The sequence below is a fragment of the Schistocerca nitens genome, chromosome 5 (assembly GCF_023898315.1).
Source record: "Schistocerca nitens isolate TAMUIC-IGC-003100 chromosome 5, iqSchNite1.1, whole genome shotgun sequence".
NCBI classification, from domain to species: domain Eukaryota; kingdom Metazoa; phylum Arthropoda; class Insecta; order Orthoptera; family Acrididae; genus Schistocerca; species Schistocerca nitens.
Window position 1 is genome coordinate 179,021,108 of NC_064618.1, and position 20,230 is coordinate 179,041,337.

The window sequence follows — 20,230 nt, forward strand, 5'->3', positions numbered from 1 at the left end:
GTGCGCAGAAAGGAAAGGAGTTCCAATCGTACGGTGGTTGACAATAGACAGAAAGTGTCGGTATTAGCGAGCAATCCATTGCCGATGAGCTATCCTGTATGCGGCAAGTCATTGTTAACATACTAGCGAGCGTATATCTGAGATCATAGTACAAAGTTTAACCAAGGTCAGATGGTAAATTGGATACCTGGAAGAAGAGTACTTTGTGGCAAAGAATATAAATTGCTCGTTTCTGAAAGATGAGCCTGCTTCTGTTTGTTGTTACCAAGAAATCCATTACGTTGTGCCATCTGTAAATGATCACAGAGAAAGACTGTGCTATTCACCAGTTTCGTGTTGTAAAAGGTATGCCAGCGTAGTAGATTCAATATTTACGAAAATTATGGTACTTTCTGGTCAAGAGTAAGTAGCATTCAATGTTAATGATCTTCTTCTGGATCTACATACATACGCCGGAAGCCACCGAACTGCCCGTGGTAGAGTGTTCGTTCTAGATATTTCAGTGGGTGTTTCGCTCGAAAACAGAGACAGGGAAAGACCGCTGTCCATATTCCTCCGTGCGAGACCTAATTTCTCTTATCTTCGTAGCCCCTACGCAAAATATACGTTGGCGGAAGTAGAATCGCTCTAGTTCAGGTTTAAACGCAAATTCTCAAAATTTCCTCAATAGCCTTCCTTGAAAAGAACTTAGAAAGAAACATAAAAGTACAAAAAAGGTAACTGCGAAAAGACCTTGGGTTACAGAAGAAACACTTCAGTTGATCGATGAGAGAAAGAAGTTCAGAAATATTCAAGGAAACTCGGGAAAGCAGAAACACAATTAACTTAGGACTGAAATAAACAGGAAGTGCAGCGAAGCTTAGATGAAACGGCTGCGAGAAAAATGCGAAAAAATCGAAAAAGAAATAACTGTCGGAACAACTGATTCAGCAATGAAAAGCAAGGGCGGTATCTAAAAGTGGAATGGGAATTCAGGTGTTAAATGCAAAGGAGAGAAGGGATAGGTGGAAAGAGCACATTCAGGCTTCTACCAGGAAGAAGACTTGTGTGACGTCACGGAACAAGAAACAGGAGTCGATACAGAAGAAGTAGGGGATTCAGTATTAAAATCAGAATTTAAAAGAGTTTTAGAAGAATTAAGATCAAATAAGGCAGTGGGGAGATACATGACATTTCAATCGAATTTCTAAAATCATTGGGGGAAGTGGCAAGAAAAGACTATGTACGTTTGTGTGTAGAATGTATGAGTATGGAGACTTTCGGAAAAATACTATCGCCAGCCACTGTGGCCGAGCGATTCTAGGACCTTCAGTCCGGAACCGCGCTGCTACAACGGTCGGAGGTTCGAATCCTGCCTCGGGCATTGATGTGTGTGATGTCCTTAGGTTAGTTAGGGTTAAGTTGTTCTAAGTCTAGGGGACTGATGACCTCAGATGTTAAGTCCCATAGTGCTTAGAGCCAAAAGTATCATCCTCACAATTCGAATATTGCAAAAGCATACAGGTGCGAGAATTATCGTACAGTCCGCTTAACAGATCATGCATTTAAGTTGCTGACAAGAATAATATACGGAAAAACGTAAAAGAAAATTCAGAGCGTGGTAGATGACGTTCAATTTGGCTTTAGGAAAGGTAAAGGCACCAGAGAAGCAGTTCTGACGTTTCGGTTGATAATGAAAGCAAGACTAAAGAGAAATCATGTTAAGTTTATACACCTGGGAAAAGTGTTCGACCATATCAAATGGTGCAGGAAGTTTGAAATTATGAGTAATATAGTGATGAGTTAAAGGGAAATTCATGTAATATACAACATGTACAAGAGCCAAGAGGGCATAAGAAGAGTAGAGGACCAAGAACAAAGTAATCGGATTAAACATTGTGTAACAGGGATGTAGCCTTTCGCCCCTATTGTTCAGTCTATGCATCGAAGCAGCAACGATGGAAACAGAAGAAAAAAGTCGAGAGTGAAATTAAAATTCAAGGTGTAACGATATCACTGATAAGATTTGCTGATGACATTGCTATCTTCAGTGAGAGTGAAGAAGGATTACAGGACCTGCTGAATGGAATGAACAATCTAACGAGTACAGAATACGAACTGAGAGTAAATCCAAGAAAAAAGAATGTAATGAGAAGTAGTAGAAACGAGAACAACAAGCACTTAACACCAGGATTGATGGTCACAAAGTGAATGAAGTTAAGGAATTCTGCTACCTAGGCATCAATATAACCCATGGCAGACGGAGCAGAGAGGCTACGAGAAGTAGACTAGCGGTAGTAAAAAGGGCATACCTGGCCAAGAGAAATCTACAAGTACCACATATAGGCTTTAACTTGAGGAAGAAATTTCTGAGAATGTATGTTTGTATCACAGAACTGTACGGTACTGAAACATGGACTGTGAGAAACCAGAACAGAAGAGAATTGAAGCATCTGAGATGTGGTGCTACAGACGAATCCACATCTACATCTAAATCTACATGATTACTCTGCAATTCACATTTAAGTGCTTGGCGGAGGGTTCATCGAACCACAATCATACTATCTCCCTACCATTCCACTCCTGAACAGCGCGCGGGAAAAACGAACACCTAAATCTTTCTGTTCGAGCTCTGATTTCTCTTACTTTATTTTGATGATCACTCCTACCTATGTAGGTTGGGCTCAACAAAATATTTTCGCATTCGGAAGAGAAAGTTGGTGACTGAAATTTCGTAAATAGATCTCGCCGCGACGAAAAACGTCTTTGCTTTAATGACTTTCATCCCAACTCGCGTATCATATCTGCCACACTCTCTACCCTATTACGTGATAATACAAAGCGAGCTCCCCCTTTTTTGCACCCTTTCGAGGTCCTCCGTCAATCCCACCTAGTAAAGATCCCACACCGCGCAGCAATATTCTAACAGAGGACGAACGAGTGTAGTGTAAGCTGTCTCTTTAGTGGACTTGTTGCATCTTCTAAGTGTCCTGCCAATGAAACGCAACCTTTGGCTCGCCTTCCCCACAATATTATCTATGTGGTCTTTCCAACTGAAGTTGTTCGTAATTTTAACACCCAGGTACTTAGTTGAACTGACAACCTTGAGAATTGTACTATTTATCGAGTAATCGAATTCCAACGGATTTCTTTTGGAACTCATGTGGATGACCTCACACTTTTCGTTATTTAACGTCAACTGCCACCTGCCACACCATACAGCAATCTTTTGTAAATCGCTTTGGAACTGATACTGGTCTTCGGATGACCTTACTAGACGGTAAATTACAGCATCATCTGCGAACAACCTAAGAGAACTGCTCAGATTGTCACCCAGGTCATTTATATAGATCAGGAACAGCAGAGGTTCCAGGACGCTTCCCTGGGGAACACCTGATATCACTTCAGTTTTACTCGATGATTTGCCGTCTATTACTACGAACTGCGACCTTCCTGACAGGAAATCACGAATCCAGTCGCACAACTGAGACGATACCCCATAGGCCCGCTGCTTGATTAGAAATCGCTTGTGAGGAACGGTGTCAAAAGCTTTCCGGAAATCTAGAAATAGGGAATCAACTTGAGATCCCCTGTCGATTGCAGCCATTACTTCGTGCGAATAAAGAGCTAGTTGCTTTGCACAAGAACGATGTTTTCTGAAACCATGCCGATTACGTATCAATAGATTGTTCCCTTAGAGGTGATTCATAATGTTTGAATACAGTATATGCTCCAATACCCTACTGCAAACCGACGTCAATGATATTGGCCTGTAGTTCGATGGAATACTCCTACTACCCTTCTTAAACACCGGTGCGACCTCCGCACTTTTCCAATCTGCAGGTACAGATCAATCGGTGAGCGAGCGGTTTTATATGATTCCTAAGTAGGGAGCTATTGTATCAGCGTAATCTGAAAGGAACCTAATCGGTATACAATCTGGACCTGAAGACTTGCCCGTATCAAGCGATTTGAGTTGTTTCACAACCCGTAAGGTATCTACTTCTAAGAAACTCACGCTAGCAGCTTTTCGTGTTTCAAGTTGTAGAATATTTCATTCGTCTTCCCTGGTGAAGGAATTTCGAAAAACTGCGTTCAATAACTCCGCTTTAGCGGCACAGTCGTCGGTAACAGTACCATCGGCACTGCGCAGCGAAGGTATTGACTGCGTCTTGCCGCTTGTGTACTTCACATACTACCAGAATTTCTTCGGATTTTCTACCAAATTTCGAGACAATGTTTCGTTGTTGAAATGTTGAAAACTAGGTGAACTGATAGGGTAAGGAATGGGGAGGTTCTGCGCAGAATCGGGGAGGAAAGGACTGTATGGAAAACACTGACAGTAAGAAGAGACAGGATGGTAGGACATCCGTTAAGGCATTTGGTACTGGAGGGGACTGTAGAGGCTAGAAACTGTAGAGAGCGATCGAGACTGGAATGCCTCCAGGATACAGTTCATGATGTAGGTTGCAAGTGCTACTCTGTAACGAAGAGGTTGGCACAGGAAAGGAATTCGTGGTGGACAGCTTCAGACCACTTAGAAGACCGATGACCCACTAAAAGAACAAAAAGGTTTCCACTCTAATCTGGCAACTTATTTGTCTCTAACTCTTTCAGCTACGTCCCCCAAATAGGTGTGTCTACTACTATGTCCTCTACATGGGACTGTGAAGGTGAAAGGATGATATGTTTGTATTAACCTCCTGCGTGAAGGATTTCCTCTATTGCCACACCAGGGTCGGTCATGGCGTGACAAACTTCACGCGTGTAATGTGTGCGGGCTGTGTGTTGACCGAGGCCTGGCTTGTAGCTCAGCTTTACTCTGTCTTTATCAGAAGTAACCGGAACATCGTGGCGTTTCCATTAACATTGCGGTGCAGCATGTTTCGATCGGGAAAACTCTGAGTTCACCAGAATCGTGTACCATCGCTGTTTCCCTTCCTTATTTGTTTGTGGTTTGATTAATGCTTACAAGTCCAATGACTGAATAAAAAGAGGCAGTATAGTGATCTATCGTCACAATACTTTAAGATGAATACCAATGACAGAAGAGACAAATGAGATTTCTCATTTCGCATAAGCGATGAGTACTGCATTCATGCCACGAAATGACATTACAGTACAACGCAGAAGGAATTTAAAGATTTATTTGACAGTAAAAGAGCAAAAAATTTTAACGATCAACAGACGGGATTCATTGTTCTGCACATCAAGAAACACATTGTGACAAATTTACAGGCGTAGATCGCTTGAAGATATTTGGTGGTGCGAACAGTACAATTTCTGAAATGTCACGTTATTCCATTGTCATTTGCAACAGTTTTCAGTGGAACTGAACGAAGAATATGGAGGCCTCATACGTAACTGCAAATTACGTTGGTTAAGTCAAAGGGCATACCTGAAAGCTTTTTCGATGTAAAACTCGCTATCGTTGAATTTAATAGGGAAAAATGAATGTAGGAACGAAAATCATAACATTCAGAATGGACTGCAGGCATCGAATTTTAAGTGGACTTCAGTGCATATTGCCCACAGTAAAACATTGCAAGGTTACTTATTTCTGGCGTGTTTGGGATGCATTAAAATCAGTTCCCTTAGCTCACTTAAATTAAAGAAAATGGGAGGTTTGAAGAATTGAATGTAGCCTTTAAAGAATTACAAGGCTAATTTTATGAAGGTTTTGCGGAAACTGTCACAGTCTTTGGTCTGTTTTGAAGCTGTTTTCGAGACCGTTTACCTTTTCAGTACCTGAAACCGAATAATCTGCAAGCAAGGTATTTCTAGTTTTGATGGCAAATCGTTTTGCCTCAAAACTGTTCAGGACTCCACATTGATTTCTTAAGGTATAGTCTCCATAGTGAGGTTGGAAAAGTGTCAGCATATTTCGATGGACTTACATGCGTGACAGATGTTTATTCGATTATGAAACTAAATGAGTCATGGTTACGTAGCAACTTGTCTCCGAAGCTGTGTGAAGTTTTCTGCATCTGTCCGAGTGACAGCAGTTTGCCACCACATAAGAATTATATCTTCAGCGCGTCGAAAATAATTAAATAACAGTGAAAATTTGTTTTATTTGTGATGTAAGTTGTTAAGAAATGTCAAACATAAAACAACTCTTATTCAGTGCTACTACACTGTCATTTAAATGCCGCACGCTCACTGATCTCTCTTCTTCATCTTCCTAACGCTCAGACAGCGTGGCGCGGCGTTGGGGCAAACGTGCCAGCCAGATTGAGCGCTTTGGCACTCGGGCCCGGGGATGGCCCGCGAACTGATATCTTGGCCGTCACTGGAGTAGACAGTCACCACGCTTAACGATTTTAGGCAGAATCAGAATTTTCTCAGGTTATTGGCTAAATACTTTGCTAAAGTATGACAGTGGTAGTTTTGTTCTTTGTGGTTCGACTTTTTCTACTGACACACGAATCTCTACTAACTTCATCCTGTCATGATTTGCATGTTCTCTTTCGAAGTGACAGTTCAGCTATCTTTGCTTCCTTAGCATCTTCTGAATTTTGTTACTAAACAGCTGTGAATCTCTTCCGTCCTTAGTCCACTGACTTAGCACAAACTCTCTAGAACGTGATTAAAAGTCCATTTATACTATCCCATAATTTCTCAACTTCCATTATACTGTAACTAAATGGTCTCCATTCACAGAAAAACTGCTGCCCTAGCCCTCTTCATTTAGTAACTTAAAGAACCATCGCCACTATGGTGACCTAATGATCACTAAATCCACTATCTGTACTGACACCATCAATAAGGTCAGGCCTCTTTGTACCCAAAAGATCTAAACATTCCACTCGGTGAAGGCTGTTGAACTAGCTGCTCAAGATAGTTTTCAGATAACATATTCAAAAGTACTCCGCATGACTGTCCATACTCCACACAGTGAATCGACAGACAGCCCAGCTTATATATGGTAGGCTAAGGCAGCCTCCAACTAATATTGCATGATCTGGGTTATCTGCACTACTGCGTGTACACTACCCTTGAATGACTAAAACTCTGACAGCAGAATCGGGTGGCCAGTAAGAAGCATCCAATAATTAAAATGATTTCACCTAGACCAGTTATACAAGTCCAGGTAACTTTACAATCACCTTCGAAATCGACCACATTACAGACAGTATTTTTGGACTGCAGTGAACATTCCCCTTCCTACAGCGTATAATCTGTCTTTCAGATAAATGTTCCACGATTCGTTAAACGTTTCAGAGCATTCTATTTCAGGATTCAGCCAGCTGTCCATCACGAGAATAATTTGAGCTTGACAAATTTCCTAGGATCTTATCCTATCATCAATATTACTGAGCGACGTTATTAAATGACATATTATTTGGCAACTAAAAATGAAATTGTGCCTCCTCGTGGAAAGTGAAAGCACAGATAATTAACTGGAGTTATTGTTCCATTGTATCACGTAAACTTGATTCTGTAGTTATTTGAGGAATATATTTACTGCATATTAAGCATATTGTCAGGCTACTAGAAAAATTTAGTGATCAGTAATATTTAAACAAAAGTGATTACATTTCACAATAATTTTATGTGATCTTTTCTCTCTGGTGCTATTTTTGGTACCATGTTCATCTTAATAGTTGCAAAGTCAGGTATGGAATATTGATTAATCGTAGGTATTCCATCTTAAAACGTAACGACAGCATCATTATTGTGAGTGCCTTTGCTTAGTACGTACCGCATTACGTGTTGTTAGTAGCTAATAATGCTGGTTCTTCATGGTTCTAAATTTTTCAGTACATTAACAGCTAACTTCCATTCATGTTATTATGTGTGCCTGTAGGATAACAAGGCACCTGTGCTGAACGAACCGCACAGATTACACTTGGCAGTTTTATCTGAGCGTCCGTTTGCAAGTTTAAAGTTGCCTGTCAGTAACTGTTACGTAATATCATTTCCAAAGAAACAGATGTAAATTCATAACATTTGCTCAAGCGTAAGAGCTGGCAAACGGAAATTATCAGCAACAAATATTTCAGTCAGTTTCAGTTACTTAGTGGATTACAAGCTTACTTGACTACACTGAAGTAATGAACTTTAATACAATGTTTCTGATCGTTGTTGCGCAGTATAATTAACTGTTCGGTACCACTCTTCCTGGCATTCTTTCGGTCTACGTTAGTTCTTCGTAACCCACGACCTTTATGTGAATTACAGAGCCATTAATATGCGGGAGTGTGCTGGTGGATTATACGTTCTCGCTATTGCTTGTTATGGTCATATTTGTTTCCGAGTTACATTGGTCATAATGAGCTACAAGTTCAAAGTAGCTGGCAATTAACACGAAACAGGGCTTTAAATATGCAGTATGCGATGCTGTCCAACCCAACTGCGAGACACCAGGAGAGAGAAGTTGTGTTTGACAGTGTGGCTTACCGTTAAAATCCCGAGAGAGTAAGTTATTACGAGTATCAAAAAATATTTTCGATTATCTTATGTAAGCAAGTGTATTTCACACATATCTCATGAAGAAGACCATCAAGGCAAGAACTTGGGGAATCGAACACTTACATGTATTTCATGACGATGACAGTGAAGGCAAGATTATGGGGATTCCAGCTCACATCACGATTTTTCAACAGACTTTCGCTCCTGTACTTGTTTGAGAATTGTATGTTTAACAGTAGCAATCGTACCATTAGAATCGAGTTTTCAGTGTGGAACGGAGAAGAAACGTCACACCTCAGGTTTCTAAGCGAGAGAACGTTACAGAGAATAGTTTTGCAGTAGTGAACCTTCAGTTTGAAAATTAAGTTTACAGAATCTTGATGGTATTAACGGCTATTGATTATTGCTATGAATATTCTCAGAAATTACTTCTTCAGATTAAGGCCAAAGTATGATGTTAGTAAACCTCTGAACCAAGAATGCCCTCTTTGTTTTGCTAGAATGCTTTTTACTTCCTCCTTGCTTTCACTGCCATGCGTTACTTTGATTCCAAAACAGCAGAACTATAATACTGATCAAGTTAAGCCGACAGCTGATGTTAATGTTATGCTTAAAGAAAACCACCTCAACTGCTTTCTTTTTCAAATATTATGTTACGATCACTTTGAACAACTTTAGGTTGCTGGATTGTGATGAAGTCAAGACATAAATGGTCTGTTAGTCTTATATAATGTTAAAGATAAAATCTCAGAACACTGATCGTAAACATTCTGCCGACCGCTTGGCGGAAGTATGGCGAGCCGATTCGACATCCCACGTACAATACGTGGACTTACCGAAGTTACGTTTACTTAATTCTGACGTCTTTCTCTTGTTGAAACTTCCCAGTCGTACAAGAGCAGCAGGAATACATCACACCACACCTACAGTTACCCAACCATTACCATGAGATAATGTTTTATTACCATGAATACTGAGAAAAGCCTTACAGCAAACGAATACACAGGGGAAAGTCAGAATAGATATTTGAGCATTAAGTATCTATCACAGCTTTATTATTAACCCGCAAAGGCCCAGATGTGGACTCTACATTCTCATTAATTTATACACAGTCGCACATCGATGCCTGCGACGTCTTTTGTCACGCGGCGTCTTAGAGAGCTCGTTCAATGCAGTTTCCTGGTGCAATAGCGTCAATCAAGTCACACAGTTCCCTGAATGGGGGCTCATTATATAGCCACGCGCCAAAGATTAAAAAAAATGACCTTGTCAGAAGCCGAGGAACGATTCCTGTATAGAGGGGGCAAAACTGTTCAATACCACCTTTTTTGTTCGCGCCCAATTTCATTTTTAAGGGTTAAATGAGGCCCTGTAAGGTAATTTGGCGTATTAGGTCAGTAGCGAATATATTAGAAATGATGATATAAATAGGAAATGTTTGCTATGCAAAAGCAGATACGTGATTACCGTTGTCTGAAATTTTGCAAAAATCCCTCTCCACCCTTAATTAATTTTCAAACACGAAAACTTTTGTTAGAACATATATTAAAGACGTTTTCAAGCTACATACATCCACATGTTATAAAGCTGGTTTCTGGAATAAAATTCTTGAAAAATAAGCTGTGCATAATGCACTGTCAGAGTATTTTCAACGTACGTAATTAAGATACTTAAACATCTGTTATTAGTTGAGTTATTTATTTTACTTATTTAGTTTATGTTTCAGATTTTAGATTTTTTCTTGGTTTTTGGTTTTTAGTGTACTGTACTTGTACTCTGTCAATTCAAAATAGTAATTAATTACTGTGTCTGCAACTTGATTATGTTGCTTTTCATGTGGAGATCAACGCTGACAGCTCCAAGACAGTTTAAAGACTAATATAGTATTAATACAGAATTTTCTTACTCACTGGGAAAGAAAACGTCTTTCAAATAAATTCTGGTTTAATCTGACGTTTGTTTGTCACATTTAGATGCTGCTACGAGGACATTTACGGTTTGATTCTCCAATTATCCTCTCAAAGTCAACATTATTTTTTTTAAGCTGTGGAAAAGACGGGTGGTCAGTGTGAAAAAACCGTTTTGACCATCATACGCGAGGACAAGGAACTTGCTCATCTGTTAGTCCCAAGGGGCTCGATAGCAATCGTGAGGCGTACACAGTATTCGATGTTGCAGTAATATGTAAGATTTCCTTATTTAGTCCTGTTGAATGATTATGATGCCAATCTCCACTTGGGCAACAATATCGTCAAGCTGCAGTCGCCTTTAAGTAATCAATTCTCTTCCTGGTAAATTTTAAATTATTACACAATTCGATCATACACTTCTCAAGAACATTACTTAGAGATCAATTTATATAAAAGAAGTTATATCACCGTTACATCATCCTTTTCCAGATGTTCCCTCTGAACCTAACAGGCCAAGTTACATTTTGTGGTGTGTTTTACACCTTTAAAGTGGAACTGGGCACAAAAAAGATAGGTGTTGCATTATTTTGACCCTCTACCCACCCGCCAAGTTTCATCAAGATCAATCATTGACAATTGGAAATCGAGCTAATGCAGCGCGATTGCCTAGTATTATACAACACCAACAAAAGGAGGGTCTGAAATTTTGGTCACCAATTTCGATCAGGGTTTGCAACGACGATCTATATTGAAAACAAAGAGACACATTTTTCGGTTTTTTATAGAGACTCCAATGTTTTTAAAAAAGTCGTGGTGTCAGTTTTGGAAACGGAAAATTGAATCTTCAACGCTATTCATCGAAAGATCCCCAAAAAAACATTATTTATTAATTTAGTATGGTGTCCAAAGTTAATAACTTCTGAGTTGTTAACGTTTTGTTGCTTTCGTGCTGCAGCTCTGTTACACGTCATTATACGCTTTTAACTTATCGAGGCCAAGCGATTAAGACATTAAACTACCAAACTGCTGATCCGTGTTAGATTTGTAGTGGTGGCTTCGTATCCTGATTCGATAATCTTTTTCGGTGTATATCATAATATTCTGACAATCTGAATACTTTCCTTTGCCTTTTTTGAAGTAAAAGGTCTGGCTGTGCGATTAGTAATCAGATACGATGCTGGTAGTATCCTTTGACTTTGTATTACATTAAATTTAACGTTTTCCATGGATTCCTTGTAGAGGACTCTCTAGGACGTGGAAAGAGTCAAAGTTGTTTTTTTTTATACTTTATACTCAGATACACGAATATTGTACAATTCTAATGCCGACAGAGTTATGAGCTATAATCATTGTGAAGATATTCATCGATGGAGTAGAAGGATTTGGTCAACAGGAAATTCTTTCATTTACTCTGAAACCGATCTTTATCACTTACAAGTCCTTTGATATGCTCTGGTAAGTTATTGAATATATGAGTACCCATGTATTTGACACCCTTTTGTACTAATGTTGAGCTTTTGTAGTCTTTATACAGATTGTTTTCGGTTCTGGTATTATAATCATGTTTTGCACTATTCTGTGTAAAAAGAGACATTTTGGAAATGACAAAGGACATCAGTGAATATATGTACTGAGAAGTAGTAGAATACCCAGTTTCTTAAAGATGTCTCTAGGTCTGACACCAGATATAATTCTAATAACTCGATTCTGAATTCTGAAAATGTTCTCTTTGTGTGAGGAGTTTCCCCAAAAGATGATTCAATAACTGATTAGTGAATGGAAGTAGGCTGAATAAACTAACTTCTTCATTTTCTAAATCACCTATTTCTGATATCATGCATACTGTGAATGTAGCTGAATTAAGACGTTTCATTAAGTCAAGAGTTCGGGTTTTCCAATTTAGGTTGTGGTCAATTTGTAGCCCTAAAAATTTGACACTGTCTACAGCTTTAATTTCATTGTTTGAATACATTATACTTAATAGGGTCAGGTATTCTTTGTGAGGTACTAAATTGTGAGTACTGGGTCTTGTCAAAATTCAGTGACAATCCATTTGCTGTGAACCACCCATTGATACTTACAAATATTTCATTACCTGATTGCTACTGTTTTTATAACAATACTTGTATCATCTCCAAATAAGACAAAATTTGCAGTTTGTAACACTGCATATGGAAGGTCATTAATATATAATAGGAAGAACAAGGAACCTAAAATAGAGCCCTGGGGCTCCCCTTGCCTGATGGTTTCATATTTTTAATGACTATTGTTATGTGGTAAGCTGGATACAGACACACACTGTTTTCCATTAAAAAGATAGGATTAGAATCATGAACCTACTACTCCTGTTATCCTCTAATAGTTTAACTTTTGTATAAGGATATTATGCCTAATACAGTCAAAAGCTTTGGCCAGATCACAGAATATTCCAAGTGGTAATAAGTTTGAGTTATTGATTCTAATATATCATCTGTAAAAGTGAATACAGCTTGATCAGCTGACAATCCTTTCGAAATCCAAACTGATTGTGAATGAGAATATTTTCCTGTACTAAGTGTTTATAAAGTCAATTGTACATAACCCTTTCAAACACTTTTGAAAATATTGCCAATAATGAAATGTGATGGAAGTTTTCCACTGATGATATGTCTCCAGTTTTGTGTAATGGTTTGAGCCTATCTGGAAAAATACCACTTCATTACATAAGGAACTCAGTATGTTACAAAGTTCTGAGGAGCAACATTTAATTATGGTAGTGCTGATTTCACCATAACAACTGGATCATTCGTTTTTAAGAGAGGTAATAATATTATAAATCTCTTTCGGTGAGGTAGGATATAGTTAGATTTTGTCAAACTTCCGTGGGAATGCATTTATTAAATATTTTAGCTCCTTATGACGAACTATGCAAACCTAAGTTGTGTGCTACTGAAAGGAAAAAGTTGTTGAAAGTGTCTGCAATTTTGGAGGTATCTCTAACCAACACATTGTTTACATTTAACATAATTTCCTCAGTTGCCTGATTACTTTTTCCGGTTTCACTTTTTATTATATTCCATACAGTTTTTCTCGTGTTATTAGAGGCATTTATATTTTCTTGAAAATAAATACATTTTGACGTTCTGATTACTTTGTTTCGAATTTTACAGTATAATTTGTAGTGAGACTTAGCTCTGTAGTCATCGTTTTCCTTTGACATTAAGTACATTCTTCTTCTTGTTTTGCAAGATACTCCTATACCATTTGTAATCCATGGTTTTGATACAATCTATTTCCTTTCATTACATTCATATGGCAGCATTTTCAGTGTGACCTATGGCCTTATTAGAGAAACAGTTATGTTTTTCATTTATCCTGGGTGAATTGTATACATCTTTCCAGTCTGTATTCCTCAAACAATTTTATACCTTCAATTCCTGTTTCATTTTTTATTCATATACACTCCTGGAAATGGAAAAAAGAACACATTGACACCGGTGTGTCAGACCCACCATACTTGCGCCGGACACTGGGAGAGGGCTGTACAAGCAATGATCACACGCACGGCACAGCGGACACACCAGGAACCGCGGTGTTGGCCGTCGAATGGCGCTAGCTGCGCAGCATTTGTGCACCGCCGCCGTCAGTGTCAGCCAGTTTGCCGTGGCATACGGAGCTCCATCGCAGGCTTTAACACTGGTAGCATGCCGCGACAGCGTGGGCGTGAACCGTATGTGCAGTTGACGGACTTTGAGCGAGGGCGTATAGTGGGCATGCGGGAGGCCGGTTGGACGTACCGCCGAATTGCTCAACAGGTGGGGCGTGAGGTCTCCACAGTACATCGATGTTGTCGCCAGTGGTCGGCGGAAGGTGCACGTGCCCGTCGACCTGGGACCGGACCGCAGCGACGCACGGATGCACGCCAAGACCGTAGGATCCTACGCAGTGCCGTAGGGGACCGCACCGCCACTTCCCAGCAAATTAGGGACACTGTTGCTCCTGGGGTATCGGCGAGGACCATTCGCAACCGTCTCCATGAAGCTGGGCTACGGTCCCGCACACCGTTAGGCCGTCTTCCGCTCACGCCCCAACATCGTGCAGCCCGCCTCCAGTGGTGTCGCGACAGGCGTGAATGGAGGGACGAATGGAGACGTGTCGTCTTCAGCGATGAGAGTCGCTTCTGCCTTGGTGCCAATGATGGTCGTATGCGTGTTGGGCGCCGTGCAGGTGAGCGCCACAATCAGGACTGCATACGACCGAGGCACACAGGGCCAACACCCGGCATCATGGTGTGGGGAGCGATCTCCTACACTGGCCGTACACCACTGGTGATCGTCGAGGGGACACTGAATAGTGCACGGTACATCCAAACCGTCATCGAACCCATCGTTCTACCATTCCTAGACCGGCAAGGGAACTTGCTGTTCCAACAGGACAATGCACGTCCGCATGTATCCCGTGCCACCCAACGTGCTCTAGAAGGTGTAAGTCAACTACCCTGGCCAGCAAGATCTCCGGATCTGTCCCCCATTGAGCATGTTTGGGACTGGATGAAGCGTCGTCTCACGCGGTCTGCACGTCCAGCACGAACGCTGGTCCAACTGAGGCGCCAGGTGGAAATGGCATGGCAAGCCGTTCCACAGGACTACATCCAGCATCTCTACGATCGTCTCCATGGGAGGATAGCAGCCTGCATTGCTGCGAAAGGTGGATATACACTGTACTAGTGCCGACATTGTGCATGCTCTGTTGCCTGTGTCTATGTGCCTGTGGTTCTGTCAGTGTGATCATGTGATGTATCTGACCCCAGGAATGTGTCAATAAAGTTTCCCCTTCCTGGGACAATGAATTCACGGTGTTCTTATTTCAATTTCCAGGAGTGTAGTTGCCCACTTCCTGTTATTAGTTGAATCAGACCCCCCCTATATCAAATGCATCATGATCTGAGAGGCCATTAAATATTGGATTTAAACAATGATTTGCTAGTGTGGTAGTCTCTATGAAAATGTTATCAATAGCAGTGCTGCTGGTATCCACAACTGTGGTTGGAAACTGTACTAAGGGAATGAGATTATAAGAAGTGGTAAGATACTCTAGCATGGATCTTTAAAATTTAAATCAAAATCTCCACAAGGTAACAGTTCATTATTTTTAGAAGTTAAGAAATTTAATACTGCATCAAGCTGTTTAGTGAATAGATGAAAATTACCAGTTTGAGCCCTGTATACTGTGACTTTAATTATTTTTCTTTTGAGTGTATCTTCTTGTGTGGCACATGCTTCAAATTGTTGATCACTACAGTATTTAAGAATGTCAATGTTTTTATAATTGTGACCCTTTCTAATGTAAGTGGCAACTCCTCCTTTCTCCATCTCTTTTCTACAATACTTCGAAGCTAAGTGTACCCTTCCATATTAAGCATTTCAATTTCACTACCTAATTCATGTTCACAAATACAAATAATATCAACAAGATTTTTAAACTGTAGCTCATCTAAACAGATCTGAAATTCATTAATTCTGTTTTTTAAAAGTTTGATATTTTGATGTTGTGAATTTAGTGTTACTTTTTTTTGGCTTGACAAGTATTATGCTTAATATTTTCAGATACACTTTGTTTCAATATTCAAAGAGTAGATAATGAGCATAACCTAAAAAAGAACTATTTCCATTAGTTGCAGTGTCCCCCCTTAAAGAATTTGCTGTCAACCCAACCAGTATATCCTTCCCTATTCTACTGATATGCAGGCCATGAGAAGTAAAGCCCCACCTACCAATAGTGTCAACAGGAACCAAACCAAACTCTGACCCAGCACCACCCTGAAACAATCGATCCAACTCCATACTGAGCCTCTTCACAGAGCTGATCAACTGTGATCGATCATACTGCTTGAAAACAGGCACAAAGTCAACATTAGTGTGGTTCGCAGCTGATGCTATTTTAACCAGGTCACTCTCAATACTGTAGCCCTGGTCCCTATCGATACTGTTCCCTGCTCCATCCACTATTACAACATGATCCTCCTTGGTGAAACCCTTACACAAAGATCCTATGCCCTCTATCACGTGGCTGAGAGAAGCACTAGGCTTGAAAAAGTTTGTGACCTGGTAGCTGTCACCTAATTTTTCCTGCAGAAGTTGGCCCACACCTCTTCCATGACTGCTACCTAACAGCAGAATTTTCTTCCTACTCCCTACTTTTTCTGAAGCAATAGGCTTCCTAACTGAATTCTGATGTGCATCAGCTACACCTACATCTACATGAGGCTCTTCATTACTTAACTGTGGCAGCAGGGCAAAACCATTTTTTGTGCCAGCAGTGAAACTGACAGTTACTGTTTTTTTCCTGTGGCCCCTGTTCCTGCTGTCACTTCCCACTTCTCTTCACCCTTCTCCCCCCGTAACCTAATTAGTTCCTCCCTATCTTTATCTATTTCACCTTGAGGGGCTCTAATCTTCCCCTAATGTTCTGTTGTTTTCATATCCCGTGAACACACTCTACAGTACCAAGGAAGAGTGTCATTTTGTTCCCCAATTTCCATGCCACTACATTCCCCTCTGTGAAACGACGTGTCACAACAGCTGTATAGCACCTCAGAACTAACTTTCCTACGACAGCTAATTCACTTCACACTAATGATTGTTTACAATATAGGCCTACTTTTTAAGCTTTCGTTAAATAAAAATAGTTTCCTATTTACTATGTTCTATAGTGCTCTAATATAAATATAATGTTAATGTACTTACTTAAGTATACTTCGAATCACTCAACTTTCGCACTCAAAATATAGGCCCAAAAAACTGCTGTTAAGCGGTAAAGGTTTTCGGCTATTTTCTTTAAAAATGCGGCATAGTGCTTAAAATCTTCACTTACGGAAACAGTTATTACACTACTGAACGCAATTAAACCCAATAAAATCTAGACATTGCACTTAATACTTACTAAAACTTCAAAAATAAGCACACATGAAATATCAACGCAACCGGTCGGCCCAGAGAGCTAACTTCATCATGAATTCGTACTCAGGGGATAAACTGTTCATACATGGTACTCTCGGGATGTGTTGCGACGCCTGCGAGAAAATGTGAGAACGAAACGGCCTCATATGTGGAGAGACAGTCCATGGCTCTTGCATCACGATAATGCACCTGCACATTCATCCGTGTTGGTGCGTGACTGTAGCACAAGATAACGAAATCATTGTGCTGCCTCATCCTCCGTATTCTCCAGACCTGGAAGCTGTGGACTTTCTTTTTGTTTCCAAAGATGAAAACCCTGTTGAGAGGACGAAGACCTGCCACGATAGACAACTAAAAGAAAATTCGCAGACTCCGCTTCGGGTGATACAACAAGGGGCGTACCAAGACTGCTTCGGAAACGATATATCAATTGTGGTGGGGAGTATTTCGAAGGATAGTATACGCGGTAAGTAAAAGGTAAAAGCAGAAAAAATTTGTGGACAAAGTTCCCGAATTATCTGAACAGACATCGCAAGTATATTAATATACGAACACTTTCATCTTGTTACGTAGTACAAAAATACATCCAAAGTATATTATTACGTAATCCTACCTGATCGTCTGTTTACGAGCATTCTCGCAATTAGTGGGGTGATACTGACCACAGAGAAAGACAAAACATGTAGTTCTCTGCTCTTTTGTAAAGTCAAATGATGTTAAATATCGGACCAGGTTTGTGATTGGATTCAGGATTTCCTAGAAGAAAGAACACAACATGTCATTCTTAACGGTTCAAAATCTGCAGATGTAGAGGTAATTTCGGGAGTACCGCAAGGAAGCGTGATAGGACCTTTATTGTTTACAATATACATAAATGACTTAGTTGACAACATCGGTAGCTCCGTGAGGCTATTTGCAGATGACACGGTTGTCTACAAGAAAGTAGCAACATCAGAAGACTCGTACGTACTCCAGGAAGACCTGCAGAGGATTAATGAATGGTGCGACAGCTGGCAGCTTTCCCTAAACGTAGATAAATGTAATATAATGCGCATACATAGGGGCAGAAATCCATTCCAGTACGATTATGCCATAGGTGGTAAATCATTGGAAGCGGTAACGACCGTAAAATACTTAGGAGTTACTATCCGGAGCGATCTGAAGTGGAATGATCACATAAAACAAATAGTGGGAAAAGCAGGCGCCAGGTTGAGATTCATAGGAAGAATTCTAAGAAAATGTGACTCATCGACGAAAGAAGTAGCTTACAAAACGCTTGTTCGTCCGATTCTTGAGTATTGCTCATCAGTATGGGACCCTTACCAGGTTGGATTAATAGAAGAGATAGACATGATCCAGCGAAAAGCAGCGCGATTCGTCATGGGGACATTTAGTCAGCGCGAGAGCGTTACGGAGATGCTGAACAAGCTCCAGTGGCGGACACTTCAAGAAAGGCGTTACGCAATACGGAGAGGTTTATTATCGAAATTACGAGAGAGCACATTCCGGGAAGAGATGGGCAACATATTACTACCGCCCACATATATCTCGCGTAATGATCACAACGAAAAGATCCGAGAAATTAGAGCAAATACGGAGACTTACAAGCAGTCGTTCTTCCCACGCACAATTCGTGAATGGAACAGGGAAGGGGGGATCAGATAGTGGTACAATAAGTACCCTCCGCCACACACCGTAAGGTGGCTCGCGGAGTATATATGTAGATGTAGATGTAGTCGTGTGATGAAAAAGTAAACGTCGCACGGTTGACAAAGAGAGGTATTACTTTCATGGTGCAAGTAGGATTCGCACCATTATCATCTACGAAAGTTATAATGTAGCGTGTTACATATCATGTCGAAAATCACTGACAATACATTATATAGATTTCATTTATTTATACTTACAAGTACTTTATTTCAGTCTAGATCGTCCTTGCCAAAATAAGTCAAAATCAGTGACCCACATGTCATATCCCACTCCTCTGAGTTCACTGTACGCAGCATGCCGTATCGGCTAGCCATGCTTCCGCCAAGTGGTCGGCAGAATGTTTATAGTAAGTGTTCTTGGATGATTTTCTTTAGCACTTCATACGATAATCACATCATCTACTCACGACTTCAGCACAACCTAGTAACCTGAAGATGTTCGAAAGAATGAAACGTCGTAATATAATAAATGTGTAAAAATACTGCTAGCGTGGTTTCTCATCAGTCGTTCACAGGCAAAGAGACATTTCATACGCTTCGTGGTCCTCAGTTGCGACAGTGAGTTTATCGATGACCTCATTGCCGCTTCGCCTCATTATTTTCATCTTTTTGGCATTAAGTCTCAATCCAAAGTGTATGCCTATTAGACTGCTTACTCTGTTCAACAGAGAAGTATTTCTTCCTCATTTTCACTGAGTATAGCAAAATGATCAACGATAACCTTTTTCCTAACTTTTAATACCACCCTAGATCCTTATTTATGTTATGTCCTCTTCGTCATATAGAGTGATGAATATGGTCGGAAGACTATATCACTATTTTGTACCAAAGCTTCCTTTTGTAACAAAGCATAATGGCCGAAATGTAACTCTTGTGCCTTTACTTAAAACCAAGCTAATACTGATATAAGAGATACTCAAGTTCTCTTTCACATTCGTTTGTAAATTAGTGTCGTCTGCACCTTGAATGCATCAGATGTTAAATTGACAGTGCAGTAGTTCTCACAAGTTCCTGCTCTTTCTATCTTGAGAAGGATCGTGTGGATGATATTTTCCCGAAAGTCTGATAATAGTTCTCATAGATTGAAAAAATCAAATTGAAAAGACTTTCGTTTGGCATGAACACCAATGATTTTAGAAATTCCGAAACATTGTTACATACGCCTTCCACATTATTTGACCGGAAGCCTGCAAAGATATTTTTTATGCTGTGGTACTGGATCTCTTCTGTCTTCCATATAAACTGCCATTTCTTTTTCCATCACTTTATCAGAGTGTTA